Consider the following 24,535-nt stretch of genomic DNA (forward strand, 5'->3'; position numbering starts at 1 on the left):
TTTCTTACATAATTAAAATAAATAAAATTTTCAAAATATTTAAAAATCTACAATAAAATATACTCCCTCGTAACATCCCCATTCAACATGGCCTCCCTCATAACATCTGACAATGGTGTTACGAGATTACACTTCACCTAGATGCATGAAAATATGCCAAATATACATAATCAACGCTCATTTTTTGGATACAATTTTTTTGGGATACAAAAGCACATTCACAAAAGAGCGTTCGTATTCCAATTTCTGTTAGAGAAGTAATTTCTTTATCAGCGGAGAAGATCTTACAGTTTATGTATGTAGGAAATACATGAACATCAATAAACAACAAACTAAAGCTCTGAGTGGGCATCAGAAAACGAAGAAAATTCCTGTGTCTCGACGATGGGCTCAATAACTTCTTCAGAACCTGAAGAAGTTGGATTCGGAACGTAGCATGTGCTACGGATCTCTCCCTTCTTGCCTGTTAGAACGTCCAACTGCCCCATTTTATGCATTCCCAGTACAAACTTTTTGAAGAACACGGTCTGGCTGGATGCAAAGCTGTCAACGATGTCTTCACTATCGGTGGAGTCTGTGTAGAGACTCTGGTCGGAGGTGAGGAGCCCTTTGTTCTTCTGCAGTTTCACGTAGTATTTCTTGTCGAAAGCGTTCGGAGTCTGGACATCCAAGTTTGTGAAGTCCACGGTGTTATTGACAGTGGGGCATAATGAATAAAGATCGTCTGCCAAACTGTTTGCTAGATTTTGAGCCATAATTGCTTTTCCTGTGGCTTGTTATATAATCGGTTATCGAAGGAGTTGCAGTGAGCACGGCCAATTGTGTGTCCACCTGAAGCAGAAGCAGGGCATGACAAGAAACCAGTTAAATTACTTTAAACAGTTATTTTATCTTTCAAAACGTTATATTGGTAAATTTCGGAAATATTTCAAAATCAAATGAATAAAAGCTAAATCAATGGTTGGATCTCATTAATATATGTCAAATTACAAAAAATTCAAACAAATCTTTCATAGAAATAAGAATGTCACATTAGTAAAATGAGCATCAGCCCTGAATGAGCTACCATATCTGTAACGCCCTACGGTTCATACCGGGCGCGCGCTCCTCCAACTCGCAAAAATGATTAAGTGTTGGTCAGCATCGCATAAGAGGGGCGCGAGTTATGGGCGAGCGAAGCCATGTTTATATGCGATGGATGATGGGCGATGAACATAATCGAGCCGACGGTGAGAAACGAAGGCAATGGGCGTTCATCGTTATATTTTGTAGCGTCAGTCAGGAGACAACGCACAAGCTAGTGTGCGTATAAACATGGGCGACCTGAGGTTCATTTGGGCATCAACCGATCGGACATCGCTCTTCGTCGCACAAGGTAGTGCGCACTTGGAGAAGGCGTAGTTTACCGCAGCTCGGGTGGATGAGCCCGCCGAGCCGAGCAAGGGTCGTGTAGAGGATCCGGTGGCGCATACGGGTATCGCACTTGGTTTGGGTTGTGGCGTGGGCGAAGGTCATGCACGGGTGCGCCCGCCCGCCCAACGCCGAGTTGTGTGGTCTCGTGTTATTATATCATGTTGTGTGTTGGCGGTGGGTTCATGCACGGGTGCGCCCGCCCGCCCAACAACACGAGAGGTGCATGTTGTATGTGTAAAGTTGTATTTTGGTGGAGTCTTGGCAGACCGCCGTGCGCTCTTGCACAGGCGGGCGCCCTCCCGTTTATGGAACGCCGGTTGAGCGTGGCTCCCGGTCATGTAACTTCGCATATATAATAAAAAGATTGATTATTATTATTATTGCCGAGTTGATTTTATTATTGTATATTGTTAATGGTTTCCGCACATTAATAATATGAATTCATATGTATTATTAATTGTTGAAGGTGTAGTTTGTAAAGTTTATTAATGATGGAACATCTTAATAACTTAGGCGGTGCCGCACCCGGCCAATTTAACGAAAAAAGAATTGGGGGCGTGACAGGTGGTATCAGAGTTGATTCAGGGTTAAAGAAGCTTGATGAAGCAGGTTCACGGGGTGTTGAAGCTGCTGAACGAAGTGAAGGTGAAATGGTGAAGCCTGATAGAGCAGGGTTGCTCATGACAGGTCAAGCTGATAAGGTTATGGAGAAATCATGGATGAACAGTCTGGGTTTCGTGGACTTGATGGTTCATGGGAAGACCATCCAAGCTCTAGTGGACACGGGTGCCACATATAACTTTATGACGACACGGTTAGCAAAAGAGGCTGGGCTGACGATTACCCCATCGAATATGGAGGTCAAGGCAGTGAACTCTAGAGCTAAGGTGGCAGGTTTGGTACACGATGTACCTGTGCAGATAAAAGACTGGAAAGGTCAGTTGGACTTCACGGTGATGGAGATGAATGACTTTGATATGATACTCGGACAAGATTTCTTGAAGGGCAACAAGGCTATTGTTGTCCCCTTCTGTGATGAGGTGGTGCTGGTTGGACAGTCACAAACTTGGACTTTGCCCACTCATAGGCAAAGAAGGGAAGTCAAGGTGCAACATGTTTCGGCACTGAGTTTGGACAAGGCTATGAAGGATTCAAATATGGAGACATATGCGGTGATGTTCAAGGATGTTGAAGGTGATGGAGTGGGGACGCCTGTTCCAGCTGAGATATCTGATGTGCTTACCAAGTATGTGGATTTGATGCCTAATGAGCTTCCGAAGAAACTTCCACCAAGGCGTGCAATGGACCATAGCATTGAGCTTGAGCCAGGAAAGCAACCCCCCGCTAAAGCACCTTATCGATTGTCAGGGCCTGAATTGGATGAATTGAAATGCCAGTTAAAGGAGTTAACTGAGGCAGGTTTCATTAGACCTTCAAGGTCCCCTTATGGAGCTCCGGTATTATTCCAGCGGAAGAAGGATTCGAATGAGCTACGGATGTGCTGTGATTACCGTGCATTGAACAAGCAGACGGTAAGGAACAGGTATCCTTTGCCATTGGCTGTTGATTGCTTTGACAAGCTTGCGAAAACACGAGTGTTTTCCAAGTTGGACTTGAGGCATGGGTATTATCAGGTGCGGATAGCTGAAGGAGACGAGAAGAAGACCACGATAGTAACAAGTTATGGTAGCTTTGAGTTCCCTGTTATGCCATTCGGGTTGTGTAATGCTCCTACTACGTTTTGCACTTTGATGAACGATGTTCTACGACCATACTTGGATTCGTTCGTAGTAGTATACTTGGACGATATAGTGGTGTTCAGTGACAACATGGAGGATCATAAGAAGCACTTGGCGATGGTATTCGAGGCACTGAGGGCAAATCAGTTGTCCTTGAAGAAGTCTAAGTGTGTGTTCGATCAGACCGAGATTCCGTTCCTTGGGCATATTTGATGAGCCCCAAAAATGGATAATTATTTGGGCTCATTCAACCTCCTAATTTGACTTAATCCACCATTCTCATTAGTTTATTGCATGTTTTTTATTATTTTTATGTTAATAGAGTGAATTTGGTTAGTCATTATGCCAACAAGTCTAATGTGTGCTTTGTGTAGCCTTTTTGGTCAACTTGGAGACAAAATTGAAGGTCTTAATGAGCACTTGGCAGCCAAATTCGTGGGAGAACAAGCTAGAGGATTTGTAGGAAGGTGTCCCCCTCATTTATGGACCCTTACCTCGAATTCTCCACCATCAGCTCGGAGTTCAAGGGCCACCGAATCAATCAGCTCAAGGGCAGCCAAGCAAGTCAAGTTGGACTGCTGTTAACTCCAAGTCTTGGGCAGCCAAGTCCCTAAATTTTAGGAGGACTGTTTGGTCCTCAAATTGTATAAATAAGAGGGCTTAAGACCTCATTTCAGTTAGTCATTTTGGGGAGCTAGTTGGTAGTCATTTTGTAGCTAGTGGGTAGTCATTTTTGTAGCTAGTAGTTAGTCAATTTGGTTTTTGTTTTTGTAAGCCAGTTTTGGCATGACATTCGACTTTTGATTATGAATAAAGGCAAGCAGATTTGGATCTAATTCTGAGTTTTTGAGGGAGCTATAGCTCTCAAGTTAGGGCCCAACCTGAGAGCAATAGACCTCCTCTTCCTTGTACTGTTATTTCCTTTTCCTTTTAGCACTTCATTCCTCTGTTTTGACATGCATTTCGAAATTACAGTCTGCTGATTTGATTTCTATTATGTGATTGAAGTAGAATTAGTTTATGGTTCAAGTGTTTTTGCTTAGATTAGAGTAGATCCACCTATGCATTCTGATCTTGAACAGTACTTCTTTATTCCACTTCCATGCATGATTTTCCTCTGAAGTTTATACTGCTATTCGTTGACTTAATCACGCAGTTAGAATAAGTTGATGGAATTCTCAGTTTTGTGCAGGACATAGCAGATTTGTTTCCTTTACACTGCATTGCATCACGCTGTCATCTTCCTCCACTTCTCAACCGCGCCTAAGCCACCTGCTGAAACCTCTGTTCAGCTCATTTACCCTCCAACTCATCCATTGCCACGTAGCTTCATTCACTTAACCTTTCGTGATCCCATCCTTCCAGCCATCAACCCACTGCATGCACTCTTCCTCCATCTGATTTCTCTGCTCCTGAGCCATCACCAGCTCCATCTCCATCTCACCTATCCTCCCACACCACTCCAACACTTCACCATCTTCCACGGTCAAACATCCTGTAGAATTGCACAGACTTCCTGTAGAAACCCCTCAGTTTCCTGTAGGATCCCCTGCAGACTTCCTGTAGAAGCCTGCAAACTCGGTTGCTGAGCATCCGAACGTGGTAGACTTCTGTGGACTGATGCTAGAGACCCTCTGGGACCTCCCCTAGCCATCCTGACCTTGCCCACGCTTTCCTTCCATTCCAACCGCTCCTGCACAACCAAACCCTAATCAAAAGCATCATCACAATAAATCCAACCACTTAATGACAAAATACAAAAACATGTCTTTTCAGACGCAAATAGCTTAGATTCATGTATTTCAACTCACTGCAAGTAATGGCGTCCTTGGTAGAAGTTTCATTCACATTTTTGCATTGTAAGGGTCAAGCTAGTTAAATTAGGGTTTATTAGGGTTTCCATGCTTTGTTGTCTTTCAATTTCCTTTTTGCAAAATAGGTTAGCTTCCTTCAAGATAGCTTTCGTCCATCACTCATAAAGCTTCTTCTGAGAGCATATAGAAGTTGGCTTGAGCCCTAGCGGACTTGTGCCAGCTGACCAAGTGACAGTTGCGACAAGAGCTAGTACTTGTGCATACAGCACCGTCGCTTCCAAGTTTGTACGAACTACCGGGTTGATAAAATTAGAGATAGGAAGCTCCAGGAGTTGTAGCATTATTGCTACAATACTAGAGCACACCATCTTTTTGGCGCCGTTGCCGGGGAAGCGGCAGAGTATTGGTGATTGTTGCTATTCTTCTATTTTCTACTACAACCTTCTGCTCAGTAGTTTATTTCATTTTCATTCTGCAAAAGTAGCATAGACATTTCCTGCTTTCATGGATTAGTATTTCCTGCTTTCATAGATTAGTATTTCCTTCTTTCCTAGATTAGCCTTTCAATTCCGCAATTTCAATTTTGCAAGCGTAGATTAGTATTTCAATTTTGCAAGCGTAGACTAGCCTTTCCATTCCTGCAATTTCATTTGAGCAAAATAGATTAGTCCTTTCCTGCTTTCATTTCAATTCCGCATTTTCATTTTAGCAAGACAGTTAGTTGCAGTTCAATCTATTTCAGTTTTGCAAGTAGAAGTAGGAAAAAAGAAAAAAACAACCAAAAATATTTCATTTCATGCTTTGTATGAGTAGAGATAAGTTAGAAAAATGATTGCACAACACCCCCACTGCTTCACACAGCCAACGTTCTTCTTCGATGGCTGTGATGAAAGAACCCCCGGGTGGACATCAAGACATATCTAAAGAACCTCTAGGGGAGAAGAAGAAGAAAACATTCCTCTGGAGCAAATGGCTACAAGCAGAAATGTTGGGAACATTCCCTTATCCAAAGATGAATTTGCAAATCAGATCGAAGATTTCAAGAGTGACATGAGGCAGTTTCTTGCCATGCAACTGGATACCTTGCGGATCCAAAAGAAGCAAGAAGAAGCCAAGAGGGCTTTGGTCATTTTTTGTCCTAGGTGCCTTAAAAAGCATCCTAGGAACGAATGTCCAATGCACTCCCTAGTAGTGTGTTTTGTATGTGAAGAATACCATCCTACAGATCAGTGCCCTTCCTTGCCCAGAATCAAAGCTGCATATCAAAGAGTCAAGGGAGCCACTGAATCACTCTATTATATGAACCAAAGGAGGCCACATGGACCTAGATCTTACCAGCAGGAACTGCAAGGGACACCCGAGACCTATTATGACCCTTACCAAGCCACCTTCATGCCTTCTTGGGGTCCCCCTGCTCATCCTTCTTGGTTCACACCTCCTCCTTATTCCTTCACAGATCCATATTATGCCCAACCAGCTGCTCATTCGTTTCACTCTTATGCTCAGCCACAGCCTCAGTGGAATGCACCTTATCAGGAGTGGAGGCCCCAGTACAACTCTCATCCCGCTCATTTTCCTCCACCACCTGCTCATCCACAACCATCGCCTCCTCCTCCACCAAGGCAACCCCAAATGCCTACCCAACCACAATGCCATCCATCTCCATCTCAATTTCACACCCCCACTCGGCTACCCGTACCTCCATTTCCAAAACCCTGCAATGGAGCAGCTCAACCCAATTGCAAAGCTGAGGCACAACATGTGCAAATGACTCCTTTTGAGCTCAATGATGTTCACCAAAGCTCAGGAAGAGTGTTGCAAAAGAGAGAATCTATTAACAACATTGAAGGACCAAAAGCAAAAGAAGATTCCAAAGAGGAGATCAAAGAACCATGGGCTACACTTAATGAAGAGAAGAGATCAGAATCAGAGATCGAGAGAGTTCCTTCATGGTTACCATCAAATCCTCCATGTATTCAAGAGAAAGATCAACAAAAAGAGGAAGATCAGAAAGTCATGATAGAAAGTGACATGAAGAATGATCCAGATCAGCAAAAGAACCAAGGATATCAAAGCTATATTGAGATATGGTTTCAGAAGGTCACTAAGTTGCGGCAGTACTTTCTTCCTTAGCTCTGTTTGATCCCTTCAACGCCAGATCATTTGGTCTCTGAGATCTGGATACTTGTCCAAGCATGCATTTCGAGCCTTCACATCGTTTTTTCTCTAATCTCGATGTGCACATGGCTCCATTGGAAGTATTCTTATACTTGAAAATGATTTTGTTTTTCAAGTAGGGTAGGGTAGAGAAAAAAAAAAAAAAAATGAAAATAAGAAGAAAAATAAAAATCTAAGGTGAAAACCTCCTTGGAGGCGCCTTAGATTGGCTCATTGATTGAAAACCTCCATGAGGCAGTCAATGGGTTGGAAAAAAAGAGAAAATAAAAATGGAATAAGATCCCTGGGTGAAAACCTTCCGTGGAGGTGCCCAGGGCAGGCAATTAGGGTGAAAACCTCCATGAGGCGCCCTAGTTGTTTTTCAAAAAAAAAAGAGAAAAAGAAAAAGAAAAATAAAGCTAATCTCCATTGAATAATTTCATGTTGCAGCAGTGACATTGCAGGTTGCAAGAAGGACATTTCATGACAGGAGGAGCACTCAAATCAAGGTCAAAGTAATTGTTCTTGTGCCTTCTACAGGAAGCTCTGTATTTCTACAGGAAACATCCTGTAGAACCTTTGGACGAGCCAAATCCAATTTCAAAAGTGAATCTGTTGGTGGAAATCTGTTGACTAGGCCTACAAGCACTTGTCTGTCCATCCCTTGCCTTCATCCATCATTTTTTTCACCTCCTTGTGCTTCTCATTGTGCTTCTACAGGAACTTCCTGTAGAAATTGTGGGAAACTAGGCATGCATTTCAAAAAGTGGTTTGGCAAGCATGGTAGCTTCCTCAAAGGTTCATAAGTCCTCCTGCAATCTTCCAACTCCTCCTCCATCATCTCCATACCTGCATCACAGCCAAAATTCATTTTGTCATACCATGCAACCAAAATGCAAAGTGCCTTGAAGCAAAAACACATAGAGCAGAGTTTGTTTATGCCATAACTTGAAAACCATGCATCCATTTGACAAACCGTTTTATGGGGAATTGTACAAGGTTGATGACAACATGCCTGAGCAGTTTCATGCAATTCCGGTGCACGGTTTCCAAGAAATCAGCCTCCATCACCATCAGCCATTTTTGCATTTTCTCCATAACCGTGCATCCATTTCAAAACCTGTTTCATGGGGAGATGCACATGGGAGATAGTAACCTACCCAAGCAGTTTCAGCCGATTCCGATGCACGGTTTCCGAGAAATCGACCTCTGAAATCTTCAGTCATTTTCCATTTTTCTCGAAATCCGTGCATCCATTGATCACGAATTTGCTATGGGAGATGCAGAATGATGGTAGGAACATGCTCACCGAGTTTCAGATCAATCCGATATACCGTTTGGGAGAAATGGCAAAAAGAAGTTCTGGTTTTGTGACCATGCAGCAGTAGCAGCTTGAACGGGCAGAGTTGAACGTGGAAACGATTGCATGCAGCTCAGATCCGGCCAGAGGACACCTGCACAAGGAAAAGCAATAAAAAATCATCAGCCACGCCCTCATGCAACCAAGGAATCCAAGCATGCAGCAGCAAAAAGCTTCACAGCAGCCAGTCGACTTGCAGGTACGTGACTAATCTAATTCCTCTGTTGCATGAATGTAATTCGAGAACTGCGTGAACAATGAGATGGTTGGATTTAGACAAATTGGTGGCCAGCTAACTGGCCACCCTCATCCAGTTCAACAGCACTTGGTGGGTGAATGAGACACGTGCGCTCAGCCATCTCAAGAGGAAATTTGGAAACAGGCAGTGGTGACCATTTAAACTTCAGCGTGATTGTTGGACGTGATTATAGGCAAAGAACAAATAGTTAAACACTGCAGTGAGGACCGACAATCTGCATGGGGCCAACGTGTAGTTGGCCAGCTCACCCTCCATCAACGGAAATCTTCATAAACAGCCATCAAACTCTCACAGCTATTATTTCTAGTTTATCCTCGTCCTTGCAGCTGCAACAAGCTCCATAGCAGCAAACCAAGCTTTCTTGGCCATTTTCTTTTAAAAAACCCCCCTACTTATCAGCGTTCTACAGGAAGAAGTTCTCCAGAAAGTATGACACAGCTTTCAAAAGCAGAGAAAATGGATTTTTCTCCGACAAATTGGAGTTTCGAAGAGAGGTAGGCTTGAAAAACGCCATATCTGTGCATGAAATTTCAAAAGGTGGTAAATTAAATTGTTTGGAGTAGGGAAAGTTAAAACAAGTCTTCCTGTGGGTCAAAATAGCAGTTTACTTGTGGTTTCATGAAATTTCTTCGTTGGTTCTGCATCAATATTCTCCTCCATAGTTCCTGTTACAACATTTTTTCTCTTGTAGAAAAGATAAATCACTGTCAGGGCTAACCTGTGTGAAAAATGTGAATTTTAGATGGGTATATGTATGCTGGTGGGTGTGAAAATTAAGCTCTGCACTCTGTCTGTGAGAGCCTAATTTCATTTTAACCGTCAAGTTTTGGGGCAGCAGCAGCAATATAACCAGGGAATTGGTGAAAAGGGAGATACAAACATCTGAGAAACCCTGTCTTGAGAATCAAAGGAGGAAACCATACACAGAATTCCCCTTCTGATCAAAGCACAAGCCAAAACAGAGCATTATATCTAAATTCTAGCCAAGGAACTCACTTCATCCAGCAGTGAGGAAAGGGAGCACATTGAGGTAGAAGAGAAAGCCAAGGGTAAGGAAACCCAAGACAGACCACCACAGGAAAAGCCACAGGTAAAGGAACAAGAAAAGCTAGAGGAAAAGCAAGAAAAACGACAAGCTGCTGAGGCCAAAGCTGTGGGTGGAGTAAAAATGCAAACACCAAGGGAGAAATGGTTTCAAACACGGGCAGAGAGGACTAAAAATGTCAAAACAAGTAGGGACACACCCAAGGCAACCACAACACAGGTCGAGGAGAAGGCACCCTCAGCCAAGCAGGCCAAAACAGTGAATACTGTTTCTACAGGAAGACAGAAAAAGCCACTACAGGACTGTTTCTACAGGAAGCCAGCGAATTGTTTCTACAGGAAGTTTGAAAAGAGGGCAGCAAAAGGAGAAATCGGCCGAGATTTTAGCTAAGGAGGCAGCACCTGTGTTGGCCACCCTAAGCTCATCCATCCCCTCTATGAACACTCATTCTTTTCAGGGTTCGGACACAATTTAGTCATGGTTCAACTTTCTACAGGAAGTTCTGTATTTTTACCAGAAACATCCTGTAGAAGCCTTTGGGTAGGCTAGAATCAATTATGGAGAGGGATTTGAAGATTGAAGACTGTTGAGAAGACATGCAACCACTCTTTTCTTCCATCCTCCACTGGTTTCATCTCCTTTCGCCACCATTTCTGCCATCAGATTGAATATACTTGCACACTCATACCAAGGCTGAGAATTCACTAGGAAAAGGAACAGGCAGTGGGAAGAAGCAAAGAAGCATGGTTTCATGACAGAGAAGAGGGCATCACTTTAGAAGCTTGGCATCACAGGGAAGCCACCAAGGCCATCAAAGATAAGGAGAGAGATTGGTTGCTCAGAGGATGAGCAACACTTTCAGTAGGGGGGTGATGATGAGCCCCAAAAATGGATAATTATTTGGGCTCATTCAACCTCCTAATTTGACTTAATCCACCATTCTCATTAGTTTATTGCATGTTTTTTATTATTTTTATGTTAATAGAGTAAATTTGGTTAGTCATTATGCCAACAAGTCTAATGGGTGCTTTGTGTAGCCTTTTTGGTCAACTTGGAGACAAAATTGAAGGTCTTAATGAGCACTTGGCAGCCAAATTCGTGGCAGAACAAGCTAGAGGATTTATAGGAAGGTGTCCCCCTCATTTATGGACCCTTACCTCGAATTCTCCACCATCAGCTCGGAGTTCAAGGGCCACCGAATCAATCAGCTCAAGGGCAGCCAAGCAAGTCAAGTTGGACTGCTGTTAACTCCAAGTCTTGGGCAGCCAAGTCCCTAAATTTTAGGAGGACTGTTGGGTCCTCAAATTGTATAAATAAGAGGGATTAAGACCTCAATTCAGTTAGTCATTTTGGGGAGCTAGTTGGTAGTCATTTTTTAGCTAGTGGGTAGTCATTTTTGTAGCTAGTAGTTAGTCAATTTGGTTTTTGTTTTTGTAAGCCAGATTTGGCATGACATTCGACATTTGATATGAATAAAGGCAAGCAGATTTGGATCTAATTCTGAGTTTTTGAGGGAGCTATAGCTCTCAGGTTAGGTCCCAACCTGAGAGCAATAGACCTCCTCTTCCTTGTACTGTTATTTCCTTTTCCTTTTAGCACTTCATTCCTCTGTTTTGACATGCATTTCGAAATTACAGTCTGCTGATTTGATTTCTGTTATGTGATTGAAGTAGAATTAGTTTATGGTTCAAGTGTTTTTGCTTAGATTAGAGTAGATCCACCTATGCATTCTGATCTTGAAAAGTACTTCTTTATTCCACTTCCATGCATGATTTTCCTCTGAAGTTTATACTGCTGTTCGTTGACTTAATCACGCAGTTAGAATAAGTTGATGGAATTCTCGGTTTTGTGCAGGACATAGCAGATTTGTTTCCTTTACACTGCATTACATCACGCTGTCATCTTCCTCCACTTCTCAACCGCGCCTAAGCCACCTGCTGAAACCTCTGTTCAGCTCATTTACCCTCCAACTCATCCATTTCCACGTAGCTTCATTCACTTAACCTTTCGTGATCCCATCCTTCCAGCCATCAACCCACTGCATGCACTCTTCCTCCATCTGATTTCTCTGCTCCTGAGCCATCACCAGCTCCATCTGCATCTCACCTATCCTCCCACACCATTCCAACACTTCACCATCTTCCAAACTTCCACGGTCAAACATCCTGTAGAATTGCACAGACTTCCTGTAGAAACCCCTCAGTTTCCTGTAGGATCCCCTGCAGACTTCCTGTAGAAGCCTGCAAACTCGGTTGCTGAGCATCCGAACGTGGTAGACTTCTGTGGACTGATGCTAGAGACCCTCTGGGACCTCCCCTAGCCATCCTGACCTTGCCCACGCTTTCCTTCCATTCCAACCCTCCTGCACAACCAAACCCTAATCAAAAGCATCATCACAATAAATCCAACCACTTAATGACAAAATACAAAAACATGTCTTTTCAGACGCAAATAGCTTAGATTCATGTATTTCAACTCACTGCAAGTAATGGCGTCCTTGGTAGAAGTTTCATTCACATTTTTGCATTGTAAGGGTCAAGCTAGTTAAATTAGGGTTTATTAGGGTTTCCATGCTTTGTTGTCTTTCAATTTCCTTTTTGCAAAATAGGTTAGCTTCCTTCAAGATAGCTTTCGTCCATCACTCATAAAGCTTCTTCTGAGAGCATATAGAAGTTGGCTTGAGCCCTAGCGGACTTGTGCCAGCTGACCAAGTGACAGCTGCGACAAGAGCTAGTACTTGTGCATACAGCACCGTCGCTTCCAAGTTTGTACGAACTACCGGGTTAATAAAATTAGAGATAGGAAGCTCCAGGAGTTGTAGCATTATTGCTACAATACTAGAGCCCACCAATATTGTTGGTCAAGGGTACATACGGATGGAGCCGAGCAGAGTGAAGGCGATTGAGGACTGGGTTGAACCGAAGAATGTCCATGAGATGAGGGTGTTTTTGGGCATGACCAACTACCAACGGAAGTTTGTAGAGGGGTACTCCAAGGTGACATCGGCACTGACAGACTTATTGAAGAAAGACAAGAGGTGGAGTTGGACGAGCAAATGTCAAGAGGCATTTGATGACTTGAAGAAGAGGATGGTTACAGCACCGATACTGAAGTTGCCTGACTTCGAGAGACCGTTTGAGGTACACACTGATGCTTCAGATTTTGCCATAGGAGGGGTTCTTATGCAGGATGGGCATCCAGTGGCATATGAGAGTCGGAAGTTGCAGGATAGAGAATGGAAGTATCCGGTTCACGAGAAGGAGATGACTGCGATCATTCACTGTCTTCATGTGTGGAGGCATTACCTAATTGGGAAGCCGTTTGTTGTCAAGACTGACAACGTTGCAGCAAGTTATTTTGCATCACAACCGAAGCTTTCTGCGAAGCAAGCTCGTTGGCAGGACTTCTTGGCAGAATTCGACATGACTATCGAGTATAGACCGGGTAGACACAATGCGGTAGCAGATGCCCTTAGCAGGAAGGGACAACTTGCAGCATTGGAGGAGGAAGAAGACCGGGCAGCAAGGAGTAGGAGTCAAGTTCAGATGTCAGAAGAGATGCAGAATAAGATCAAGGAAAGTGTTGAAACCGATACTTTGGCGCAGAATATAGTGAAGCAGATAATGGAAGGGAAGACACGAAAGTTCTTTCTACGCGACGGGTTCTTGTTCTTTGGAAACCGACTCTATGTTCCAAAGTCATCCGGACTCAGGAGACACCTTTTGAAGGAGTGCCACGATTCTCCGTGGACTGGCCACCCAGGGCAGCGTCGTTCTTTGGCATTGTTGGAGAGAGGATTCTTTTGGGAGAAGATGAGAGAGGATGTAGAGGAGTATGTACATACGTGCATCATTTGTCAACAGGACAAATCGAATACTTAGAGACAAGGGGGACTGTTGCAGCCTTTACCGATTCCAGAGAGGCCATGGATGAGTGTCTCAATGGACTTCATCACTCAATTACCACAGGTTCAGTGGTATAATGGGATTATGGTCGTGGTTGATCGTTTTTCCAAGTATGTTGTCTTTGTTCCTACAAAGATACCTTGTGGAGCCGAGCGGACTGCGGAGTTGTTCTTTAAGAACATAGTGAAATATTGGGGGATGCCGTTGAGTATTGTGTCGGATAGAGATCCGCGTTTTACAGGGAGATTTTGGACCACATTGTTCAAGTTGGTCAGGACAGAGTTGTTGATGAATTCGAGTTACCATCCGCAGACAGATGGGCAGACCAAGAGGATCAACGCATTGCTGGAGGACTACTTGCGACATTATGTGATGGCTGATCAGAAGAATTGGCCCGAACTCTTGGATATTGCTCAGTTTAGCTACAATATTCAAAAGAGTTCCGCGACGGGGTATAGTCCATTTGAGTTGGTAAATGGATAGATGCCGGTTGCACCGCATACCCTAGTGACGGGAGGCTTCTTGAGAAGTCCTCATGTGAGGAAGTTCATGAAGGCTTGGGAGGAGACCTTGGAGTTAGCACGGTTACGCATGCACGATGCTGCAAGGAGGATGAAAAAGTATGCTGATCGTGGAAGACGGGAGGCACACTTCGATGTGGGAGATATGGTGTTTCTCAGGATTAACGAGGAGCAGTTTCAGCCAGCTAAGGGGACGACGAGCAAACTGACACGGAAGTATGAGGGACCATTCCGAGTGAAGAAGAGAGTGGGGGAAGTTGCTTACGAGCTGGAGCTTCCACGCCATATGAACATGAAACACCCAGTTTTTCATGTGAGTCAGTTGAAGAGATGTAGACTTGATTTAGACCATCCAGAGAGGGTTGAACTAACGAGAGGACCAGCCGGGATTGTGGACAGACCAGGACTAGAGTTGAAGAAGATTTTGAGTCTCAGAACTACAGGAGTTGGTTGCCACATGCGACGGGAATTTCTTTGCAGATGGAAGGATGCACCGGAGGAGGACAGCTGGGAGACAGAGGATTCACTTTGGAGATGGAAGAACAAGATCGCGAAGTATGACAGGAAATTGAAGAGGAGAGCAGGAATTGTCGGGACGACAATGACTTCTGGTGGGGGAGGATGTAACGCCCTGCGGTTCATACCGGGCGCGCGCTCCTCCAACTCGCAAAAATGACTAAGTGTTGGTCACCATCGCATAAGAGGCGCGCGAGTTATGGGCGAGCGAAGCCATGTTTATATGCGATGGATGATGGGCGATGAACATAACCGAGCCGACGGTGAGAAACGAAGGCAAGGGGCGTTCATTGTTATGTTTTGTAGCGTCGGCCAGGAGACAAGCTAGTGTGCGTATAAACATGGGCGACCTGCGGTTCATTTGGGCATCAACCGATCGGACATCGCTCTTCGTCGCACAAGGTAGTGCGCACTTAGAGAAGGCGTGGTTTACCGCAACTCGGGTGGATGAGCCTGCCGAGCCGAGCGAGGGTCGTGTAGAGGATCCGGTGGCGCATACAGGTATCGCACTTGGTTTGGGTTGTGGCGTGGGCGAAGGTCGTGCACGGGTACGCCCGCCCGCCCAATGCCGAGTTGTGTGGTCTCGTGTTATTATATCTTGTTGTGTGTTGGCGGTGGGTTCGTGCACGGGTGCGCCCGCCCGCCCAACGACACGAGAGGTGCATGTTGTATGTGTAAAGTTGTATTTTGGTGGAGTCTTGGCAGATCGCCGTGCGCTCTTGCACGGGCGAGCGCCCTCCCGTTTATGGAACGCCGGTTGAACGCGGCTCCCGGTCATGTAACTTCGCATATATAATAAAAAGATTGATTATTATTATTATTGCCGAGTTGATTTTATTATTGTATATTGTTAATGGTTTCCGCACATTAATAATATGAATTCATGAATATTATGAATTGTTGAAGGCGTAGTTCGTAAAGTTTATTAGCGATGGAACATCTTAATAAATTAAGCGGTGCCGCACCCGGCCAATTTAACGAAAAAAGAATTGGGGGCGTGACATTATCGGTCAAACTGAATCCTTTGGGGCTAAAAATGTTCATTAGGTGTGTCACATCAAAAGTTGGAGAAAGTAAATTAGCGAGAACTACGGATTGAGTAGCAAAGCCTAGGGTGTCTCTGCGTCCAAGCGGTACTGGGTATTTTGGGTCCCCTGCCTTCAAATTCATGATTTTTGTTAATGCTTTTGCAAATTTTCATCACAAGCAACAAATCCACAAATTCTAATACCAGGAAAATGGTAAGATTTTATAAATATCTTAATATTTTTTTACAATATATATATCTCTTAATTATCAAATTCCAAAATATTTCTAAAATCTACAATCCATATAAAAATATTCCAAAAATAAAATACTACCAACCTTAGCCACACAGTCACGAGAAGCCAAAGCCAAAAGATCCGCACATGTCGCAACCCCTCTGCAGCTGGCTTCTACAGCAGTTTTGATTTCGTTTATCAGCTGCAAAGCCCGGGCTCTCAGCGCTAGATTTGGAGGAGCCTGCTGCTCACTGGGGTTGCTTGTCGATCCTGTCAGCAACACGGATCCATCGCAGCCCTTTCGAAATATAATAGGGGATATTAGATTATTGTGTTATTTGGATTCAAAGTTCACCATATATTGTACAAACTTACAGTGATTGAAGTGAATAATGATTAATGTTATATTTATTAAAAAATATAAAAATATAGTTAAGAATAGCAGATTTTTAAAATATTTTGAAATTTAATACATAAAATTAAAAACCAAAAAACAAATATATATATATATATATATAAATTAATTTAATTTTAAAATATTCTTAAAATCTCTAATCAATTAAAATTCATCATAAAATATGATATAAAATTTATTAATTAATACTGAAAACCTTGAAACTCTTTACAGAGAAACACAAAGTAACAAATTATATATAAAAGTGATATTAACTTAATTTTAAAATATTCTTAAAATCTCTAATCAAATTAAATTCATTATAAAATATAATATAACATAAATTTTATTAATTAATACTGAAAACCTTGGAGAAACACAAAGTAACAAATATGGTCAATCCACATCAGGTGAGAACATGAATTGGCTATTATGGTACATTGGTAATTAAGATAGTTGTTGCTTAATTACTAAAAGTTTTGTAATTAGAAGGAACCATTTTTTTGGTTAAATTTTGATTTATTTTTTTATTTGAATCGGTATAGATTCAGCACACTAAAATTAAAAACACTTAAATTGTAAATTTAGAAATACGTTAAATTTTGATATATTTTTTTATTTGAATCGGTATAGATTCAGCACACTAAAATTTAAAAACACTTAAATTGTAAATTTAGAAATACGTAGAAAATTAAGAGTTGAAATTTGTAATTGCAACAAATTTTTAAGACAAATAAACATAAAAAAATATACTTTCCAAATCAAAATTCTATATGATTTTGTTATTGTGTATATGGATGACATTTTGATATTTAGCAAAATATGGGAAGAACATTTAAAGTATGTTAAGCAGACACTAAATATTTTGAAAAGGAAAAACCCTTATGTTAAACTCTCAAAAATGTGAATTTAACAAAACATCTCTGAATTATTTGGGACATATAGTAGGGAGTGGTAAATAAAAGATAGATCCCTCTAAGGTGGCAGTTATTGTAAACTCGCTTAAACCCAAATCTGCTATAGAAGTTAGAAGCTTCTTAGGAGTAGCACAATATTGGAGAAAGTTCATTTTTAATTTTTCCTTAATTGCAGCTCCCTTACATGCTTTAATAGGATTGAATAAGGTGTTTCAGTGGGGAGGCAAACCGCAGAAAGCCTTCGACACCTTGAAAGAAAAGATTAGTACAGCTCCTGTACTAGCACTACCTGATCTTCAAAGACCATTTGAGATCCAAACGGATGCCAGTGACTATGCCATGGGAGCAGTGTTGACACAGCACGGTAAACCCATATGTTATCATTCTGAGACATTTAATTCTACAGTAGTTAACTATCCTACATATGATAAAGAATTGTATGCATTAGTACAAAGTGTGAAAAAGTGGAAACATTACTTAATGGGCAAAGAGACAGTAATACATATTGATCATCAACTACTTCTATATCTACACTCCCAAACTAAGTTGAGTGATCAAGAAACTATAGATGGATGGGTTTTCTACAACAGTTTCATTTGGCCATCAGATATAAAAAGGGCATACACAATAAAGTTGCATATATGTTATCTAGACCCATTATAAATGCATCTACTATACTTAAGCATAATTCTATGTCACATTAAAGCTACATTGAACAATATGCTCAAGATATAGACTTTAAAGATGTATATGCAACTTTAAGTCAAGACAAACAAATAGAAGAATTGGATTATCATGTAAAGGACCAACTCCTATATCATTGCGGGAAGCTATGCATTCCAAAAACTGAAAGAGTAAAGATAACTCGAGAAGCACACATTTCTCTAATATCAAGTCACTTTGGGGTAAGTAAAACAGTTGCACAGCTGCAAATATTTTGTTATTAGCAAAAAATGAACGAGACAGTTTCTAGATATGTAAGAAGGTGTACTATGTGTGCTAAAAACAAGCCCAGCGATAAAAAACTAGGCTTGTACACTCCATTATCAATTCCTTCTCATCCTTGGGAAAGTATTTCCATGGATTTTGTTGGAGGACTGCCTAAATCTAGGAAGGGTCATGACTATCTCTATGTTCTTGTGGATAGGTTCAACAAAATTTGTATTTTGATACCTTGTAATTAACAGATTATAGCTGAAAAAACTACAAAACTGTTCTTTCAACATGTATGGGTTCATTTTGGATTACACACTTCCATTGTATCTGATCGAGACATCCGATTTGTGGGAAAGTTTTGGTCAAATATGTGGGAACAGATGGACACCAAACTGAAGAAAAGCACAGCTTTCCATCCACAAACCGATGGCCAGACCGAAGTAATCAATAAAAAGTGATCCAATTGCTCAGAGGATATTGCAGTAAGCATCCTAAGCTTTGGGATGAGCATTTGTGTTATGTGTAGCATGCTTACAACCGAGCCAAACATTCTTCTACACAGAGATCTCCTTTTGAGACCTGTTTTGGTTTTACACCAAGGTCTCCTTTGGATTTTGTCTTTGGTAAAGACACCACAATTGAGGGACACAGTGATTTGGACAGGGCAACTAGGTTCATTGAACAAATCCAAGAGATCCACCATGCAGTAGAGGAATAGTTGGAAAGGAGCCAAGCCAAATACAAGGCAAGGCATGACAAGCATTCGATGGAGCATAGTTTCCAAGTTGGTGACCAAGTCTGGTTGTACATTAGCAAGTATAGAATGCAAGGTGAAGGTAAAAAGCTAAAGCCTATCATATATGGATCTTTCAAGATACTTGAGAAAATTGGTGAGAATGCTTTTCGCCCTGATCTACCAGCTTACATGCACATCTACTCAGTCGTAAATGCAGATTGCTTGAGACTATTTGAACCTTCACTAATTGAGGATCCCGAAGAGCAGTGTCAATTACCTTCTATTGATGACCTGCTAACTGAATATCTTAATGAATTGTAGGAAGACACAGTTCTGGAGAGGAAGGTGAGAACGACGTGTAGGGGAGATGTTGAGTACCTCAGAGTTGGGCTCAAGGGTTCAAAGCCGAGCAATGCAAAATAGATAGAGATTGGACAAGTGAGACAATTGTACCCTCACTTAATCGATGCTTGAAAATTGACTTTTGGTGGTCCAAAAGATTTTTCAGTGGGAAGGCCGTGATCCGAATTGGATCCATGAAAATTATCAGAGTTCTATGACTATATCAAATCATGACAGACTTCAAAAACTTGTGAACGATGATCCATTAGGAAGGACCTCTGGATAGTGACAATTTGTAGCCAGCAAGGAACGACGAGGACCTCGGTCAAAGCGCGTTGACCGAGGCCCATGGAGACCATGCAAGATGCAAACTAGCAGTTAGGAAGTCCGGTTCAGAAAATAGAGGCCGTTTCTGATGTGCGTTGGGCAAAACCCCTCGAAATGGAAAGGCCCCAAACGCTCGGTCACAAGGGAAGCCGAAAACCGTGGAAAAAATGCTAAACTTAAAGGTGGGTCCCGCGCTCCAAAACTGGCGGAATATCGAAGGCGTTTTGGGCAATAAGCGGAATTGTCAGAGGACCCAGTGATTTGACAGAGAAACTAAGCTTCAGCACATAAAAGTTTGAAGTTCGATTGGACCACTGAGTTGGCAAATGAATCATTACACATAGTAACCGCAATACCGAACCGTTTGAGGAAGAGGTGGCATAGTTCGTGAGAGGACAAGTGGCCACTTCCCTGTGAGATGCTACACAGTGGCGATGACGTAGAGGCAGGGAACTCCAAGCGAACAGTAGCAGGCGATCCGAAGAGGCGGAAGAGGAAGCGAACAGTGATGAGAAAAATTGTCTTTAAGCCACGAATAGAGAATAGAAACAGAGGACATTGAGAAGGGAAGAAGGAGACAATGAAGCAAGAAGCAGTGAATAGAGAGCCAAGCTGACCTACAGAGTTAAGGTAGCATCAAGCAGACAGAACCAGGCTTGAGAGGTTCAAGCAATCCCAGTGAGGATATCTGTCAGAACTGAGTATCAAATTGGACTCATTCCATTAAGACTAGTTGAGGTCGAGACTTGGCAAGGAAGAGTCTGTGCACTCTAGGGGCTTGGGGAATCCAAGAACCGCCCTACTAGGCATCTGTTTCAGGAGACTCAAATTGAGATCCTCATTGTAAAAACTCTACTCAAAGACACAATAAAAGAAGGCCACCACTGAGAGCTGGACCAGAGACGTAGCCCAGAAGAATTGGGTGAACTCCTTATTAAATTATGTTGTGTTCTGTTTTTCTTGTTGTGTTTCCCTTACTGTTTTCCATTTTCCAGTGTCTGTGTATTTTGCAATCTGATCGATCTGTTGCCTAGGATAACATATACACACACCAGCACATGAGTCTGTAATACCTTCATTCATTAATTAATTAAATGAGGTCACTCACGAGTGATTTTCAGATCAGTAACTAATATTGGATTCATAATAATAACAAAGAGAAGGGGTCTATAATCCCCTTAACATTTAAATGGAGACAATGTAGAGAAGAAAATAAAATAGAATGTCAAGAAATTAAAGTCAGAAGCCCTCGAATCGAATTAAAATTCAAGAAGAAATACAAGCAGATGAATCCTTGTGATACCTGAAAAAGAAGCCATGAGAGGCTGAATCGACTGAGAACCCTTATGCTCCTATCTACCTTAATGTCTATATTATGAACTGGTTATTACCTATGCTGAGACTTGTAAATGTTCCTGTTAAATATTATTAATGTACCATTTGATATAATATTTGTGTCTTTCCTATGATATGGTAATGAAGTATTTTCTAACCCTAGTTAAACTTATAAGGCCTTCCCCTTATTTTGACCTAATCTATCAGCACAACCGTAAACAAACTTAACAGCAAATCACTCCTAGGCCTTATGTCATAGCTATGAAGTCCATATCAAGCTACCTGGGAAGACTCTTTACTAGAAGAAATTCTCTCTACTCCACAGTAGTCCAACCCTTCACCCATAAACTCATTTAGATTCTTAGAAAAGGAAGCTTATGAGGATTTGAGACATAATCCAATTCATAAAACGTTGGCAAGACCCTTTTCTCCTAATCATCATGAAATTCTACTCCAAATTTTAACTATGACCTAGATACATCCTCATTTTCTAAGGAGGTATCAAAATTTAAATAGGCCAAATGATCACAAGGGTGTTGGAATGAAAAAAATCCAAAAGCCTCTAATCTTATGATAGGAAAATATTTTTCATGTCATTAAATGAATGAATCATTAAGTAGCATATAGTTTAAAGTGAAAAATGAATCTCACATGGGACTACATATTTTTCTACAACGAGAATGAGTTAATTCACTACCTCATCTTTAAATTGAGCACCATTGTCTAGTTTTACAACCCCAAATAGAAAATCTCCATCCATCCTACATGTCAACCCACCAAATCACTTATCATCTAAAATTCTTAATTAAAGGCAATACTACAATTAGCACCTAGATATATCCATAACTATGACCATGGTGTCATCAAAAGTGTAAGTTGAAGTGATCCAATATTTTCATAAAGCATAAACTCCCCTTCTGCAACTTTTACATTTTCCCATAAACCATCCATCAAGTCCACCTTATCTAGGATATGTACCACTGCAATTAATTTTGTTTCCTTAAAGGATATGTTAGCGTTAATGAAGGTTTTTATACAGTTATCAATCCCCTTGAAATCCTTTTTCAACCAAAACTCCAATGGAGCTCCAGGTGATTTCACATAAGTTAGAGTTGCATCCCTTCTCTCCCTCCTTATGTCAAAGAATAGTCTCTAATGCTTGAAAGTGAGAGGAGGAGAGTCCTAGTTCAAAGATCATATCAATATGCTTGCTACATAAATACATGATTAAAGAATAAATGTTGGCCCTTATTGAGTGAACATAAGGCATAGGCTCACACCACAATAGTGGACTCAAAGCACTGGAAAGCCACTCCTCCAAAATCCTTTTGTTCATTCTACAATCTAGGGAATGACTAATCAACATTATTTTGTCCATCCTGAATACCCCATTTAACTTAACATCCTTACCCAATACTAGATTTACAAACAAACCCTTCTTCATTATACACTTCCATTGTGCCTCTTTGGGCTAAGATTCTTCCTATTGGACCTTTCCTCTCATATTTTATCACTTGGAATTATACTCTTACCCTTAAGTTCAACCTCATGTTTCTCCACGCTAACAATTCTAAGAACAACCATTTCTAGTTCATATTTGTTGAAAGAAAAGGAAATAAATCCTATCTGAAAACCCTCCAAAACCTCAAATAGAATACCCAACATAAATATTTGCAAAGATAGTTCTTAAGAAAGTTTGTAAGGAAAAAAGAGTTTTCACTACATCCTCCTTAGTGAAAAACAAAATAGAACACAAGATCATGCCAAATGTTTTGACATAAAAATCCTTCACTTCCCCCCTAATCCTTACCACCAATATTGAGGCCATCCACTAATCATGTATTATGTTTAACATACAAAACTAACAAGCAGGAATGGAAGTGTTGATTCCACTTTGACCACTCTCCCTTCAAGTTTACACTATCATATTTTCCATCCAACCCTTAGTTTTTCTTAATATACAAGCTCAATATCAAGGGTTTGAATACAAATCCCTCTCATGTAATATAAATGGCTAAGAATATTATATACACAAGGAAATTAACATAATTAAACCCCTTTCATGGTATTTTAATTAGTCCCACAAGTCTCCCAAAATCATGACATTTTTTTGTTTATTCATATATATTAGAGCATAAAGTAAATTTTAATTTTATCCCATTTATTGGATGGAGAGAAATTTTATAGTTCATTATAAAATAGATGTATAATTATTACTATGCTTGATAACATGTTAACAAGTGTTCCTTTTAAAATATAAACTAAAACGTTCTTTAACTAGGAAAACAAAAAACATAAATGAATATACATGTTTTGTTCATTTTAACTAAAAGTATTATGAAACTTTAATAATTTCACTTCAATGTCTATATAAAGTGACTTAATTTTATATCAATTAGAGAGAGATATAAATAATTAAAAATAAAAATAAAATTTACATTTTCACTTTTGAGTGTGAGGTGTGAGGAAGATGTACACTTCTTATACATTTTGAAAATATTTCAATACAAGACTTAATTAAATTATTTGAATATACATGTTAATTAATTTATTTCAATATTAACTTGAGACAGAGATAAAGATAATGATATTTTAGTATGCTAAGAAAATAAATATTAAAAAAAATGTTTATTAATAAAAGTAACAAGAAGGAGATGTGTAACTCATTTAATTTTTAATATAAAATTAATAAATGGCATTTAAAAGATCACACAAATAACAATAACAAAATTTCATTGTAAGTTATAAATAAATATTGATAACAAATAAATTATTTTAATGTAAATAATGCTATCTATAAATAAAATACTTAATTCACATCTTCAACTATATATATATAAAATAATATGAAATTTTCAAAATATTAAATCTATTTATACATTTAAAAAATTCTATTTAAAAAATTCTAATTATATATATATATATATATATATATATATATATATATATATAACATAATTTATATATACATGGAATCTCTTTTATAAATACCAACATAATTTATAACTTTAATAATACAAATATATTCCATTTCTACCTACCAAAATTGAAAAAGTGCAACATCCACTAACGATTTACTTGAGTGCACACCTTCATTACAACAACAGCACTATTAGGGTATACATTTGATTGGCACCCACAAGTAAATCTTTTATGAATATGAATATATATATATATATATATATATATATATATATCCGTTTCCATTTGATTTATATTTTTATCTATTATTTAAATATAGTTTATTATGTGGTTTGGTTAATTTTTTTATCAATATAAAAATTAAAAAATAAAAGTTTATTATGTGGTTTTGTTAATATATTTTTTTATGAATATAAAAATTAGAAAATAAAAATTTATTAGGTAGTTTTGTTAATTTTTTTATGAATATAAAAAATAAAAGATAAAAAAATAAATTGTTAATGTATGTTTTTAATTTTGCTTTACTAATTTGAAATTTTGGATTTAGTATAAAATATTTTTATATTATTTTGGAAAATTCAAATATATTTAATGGGTTCACTCTTATTGTAAAAGTAGTCAATGATTTGATGCAA

At 40.0% G+C, this 24,535-nt stretch overlaps 1 pseudogene; it reads right to left on the reverse strand.

The window, feature by feature from the left end:
• Positions 1-178: 178 nt before the first annotated feature.
• On the reverse strand, positions 179-21,323 carry LOC149248543 (peroxidase 12-like; annotated as a pseudogene).
• Between the last annotated feature and the right edge of the window lie 3,212 nt (positions 21,324-24,535).

Source organism: Pinus tabuliformis, chromosome 7, assembly GCF_031772625.1.
Source record: "Pinus tabuliformis cultivar Carrire ecotype Pingquan chromosome 7, CPIR1, whole genome shotgun sequence".
Classification (NCBI taxonomy): domain Eukaryota; kingdom Viridiplantae; phylum Streptophyta; class Pinopsida; order Pinales; family Pinaceae; genus Pinus; species Pinus tabuliformis.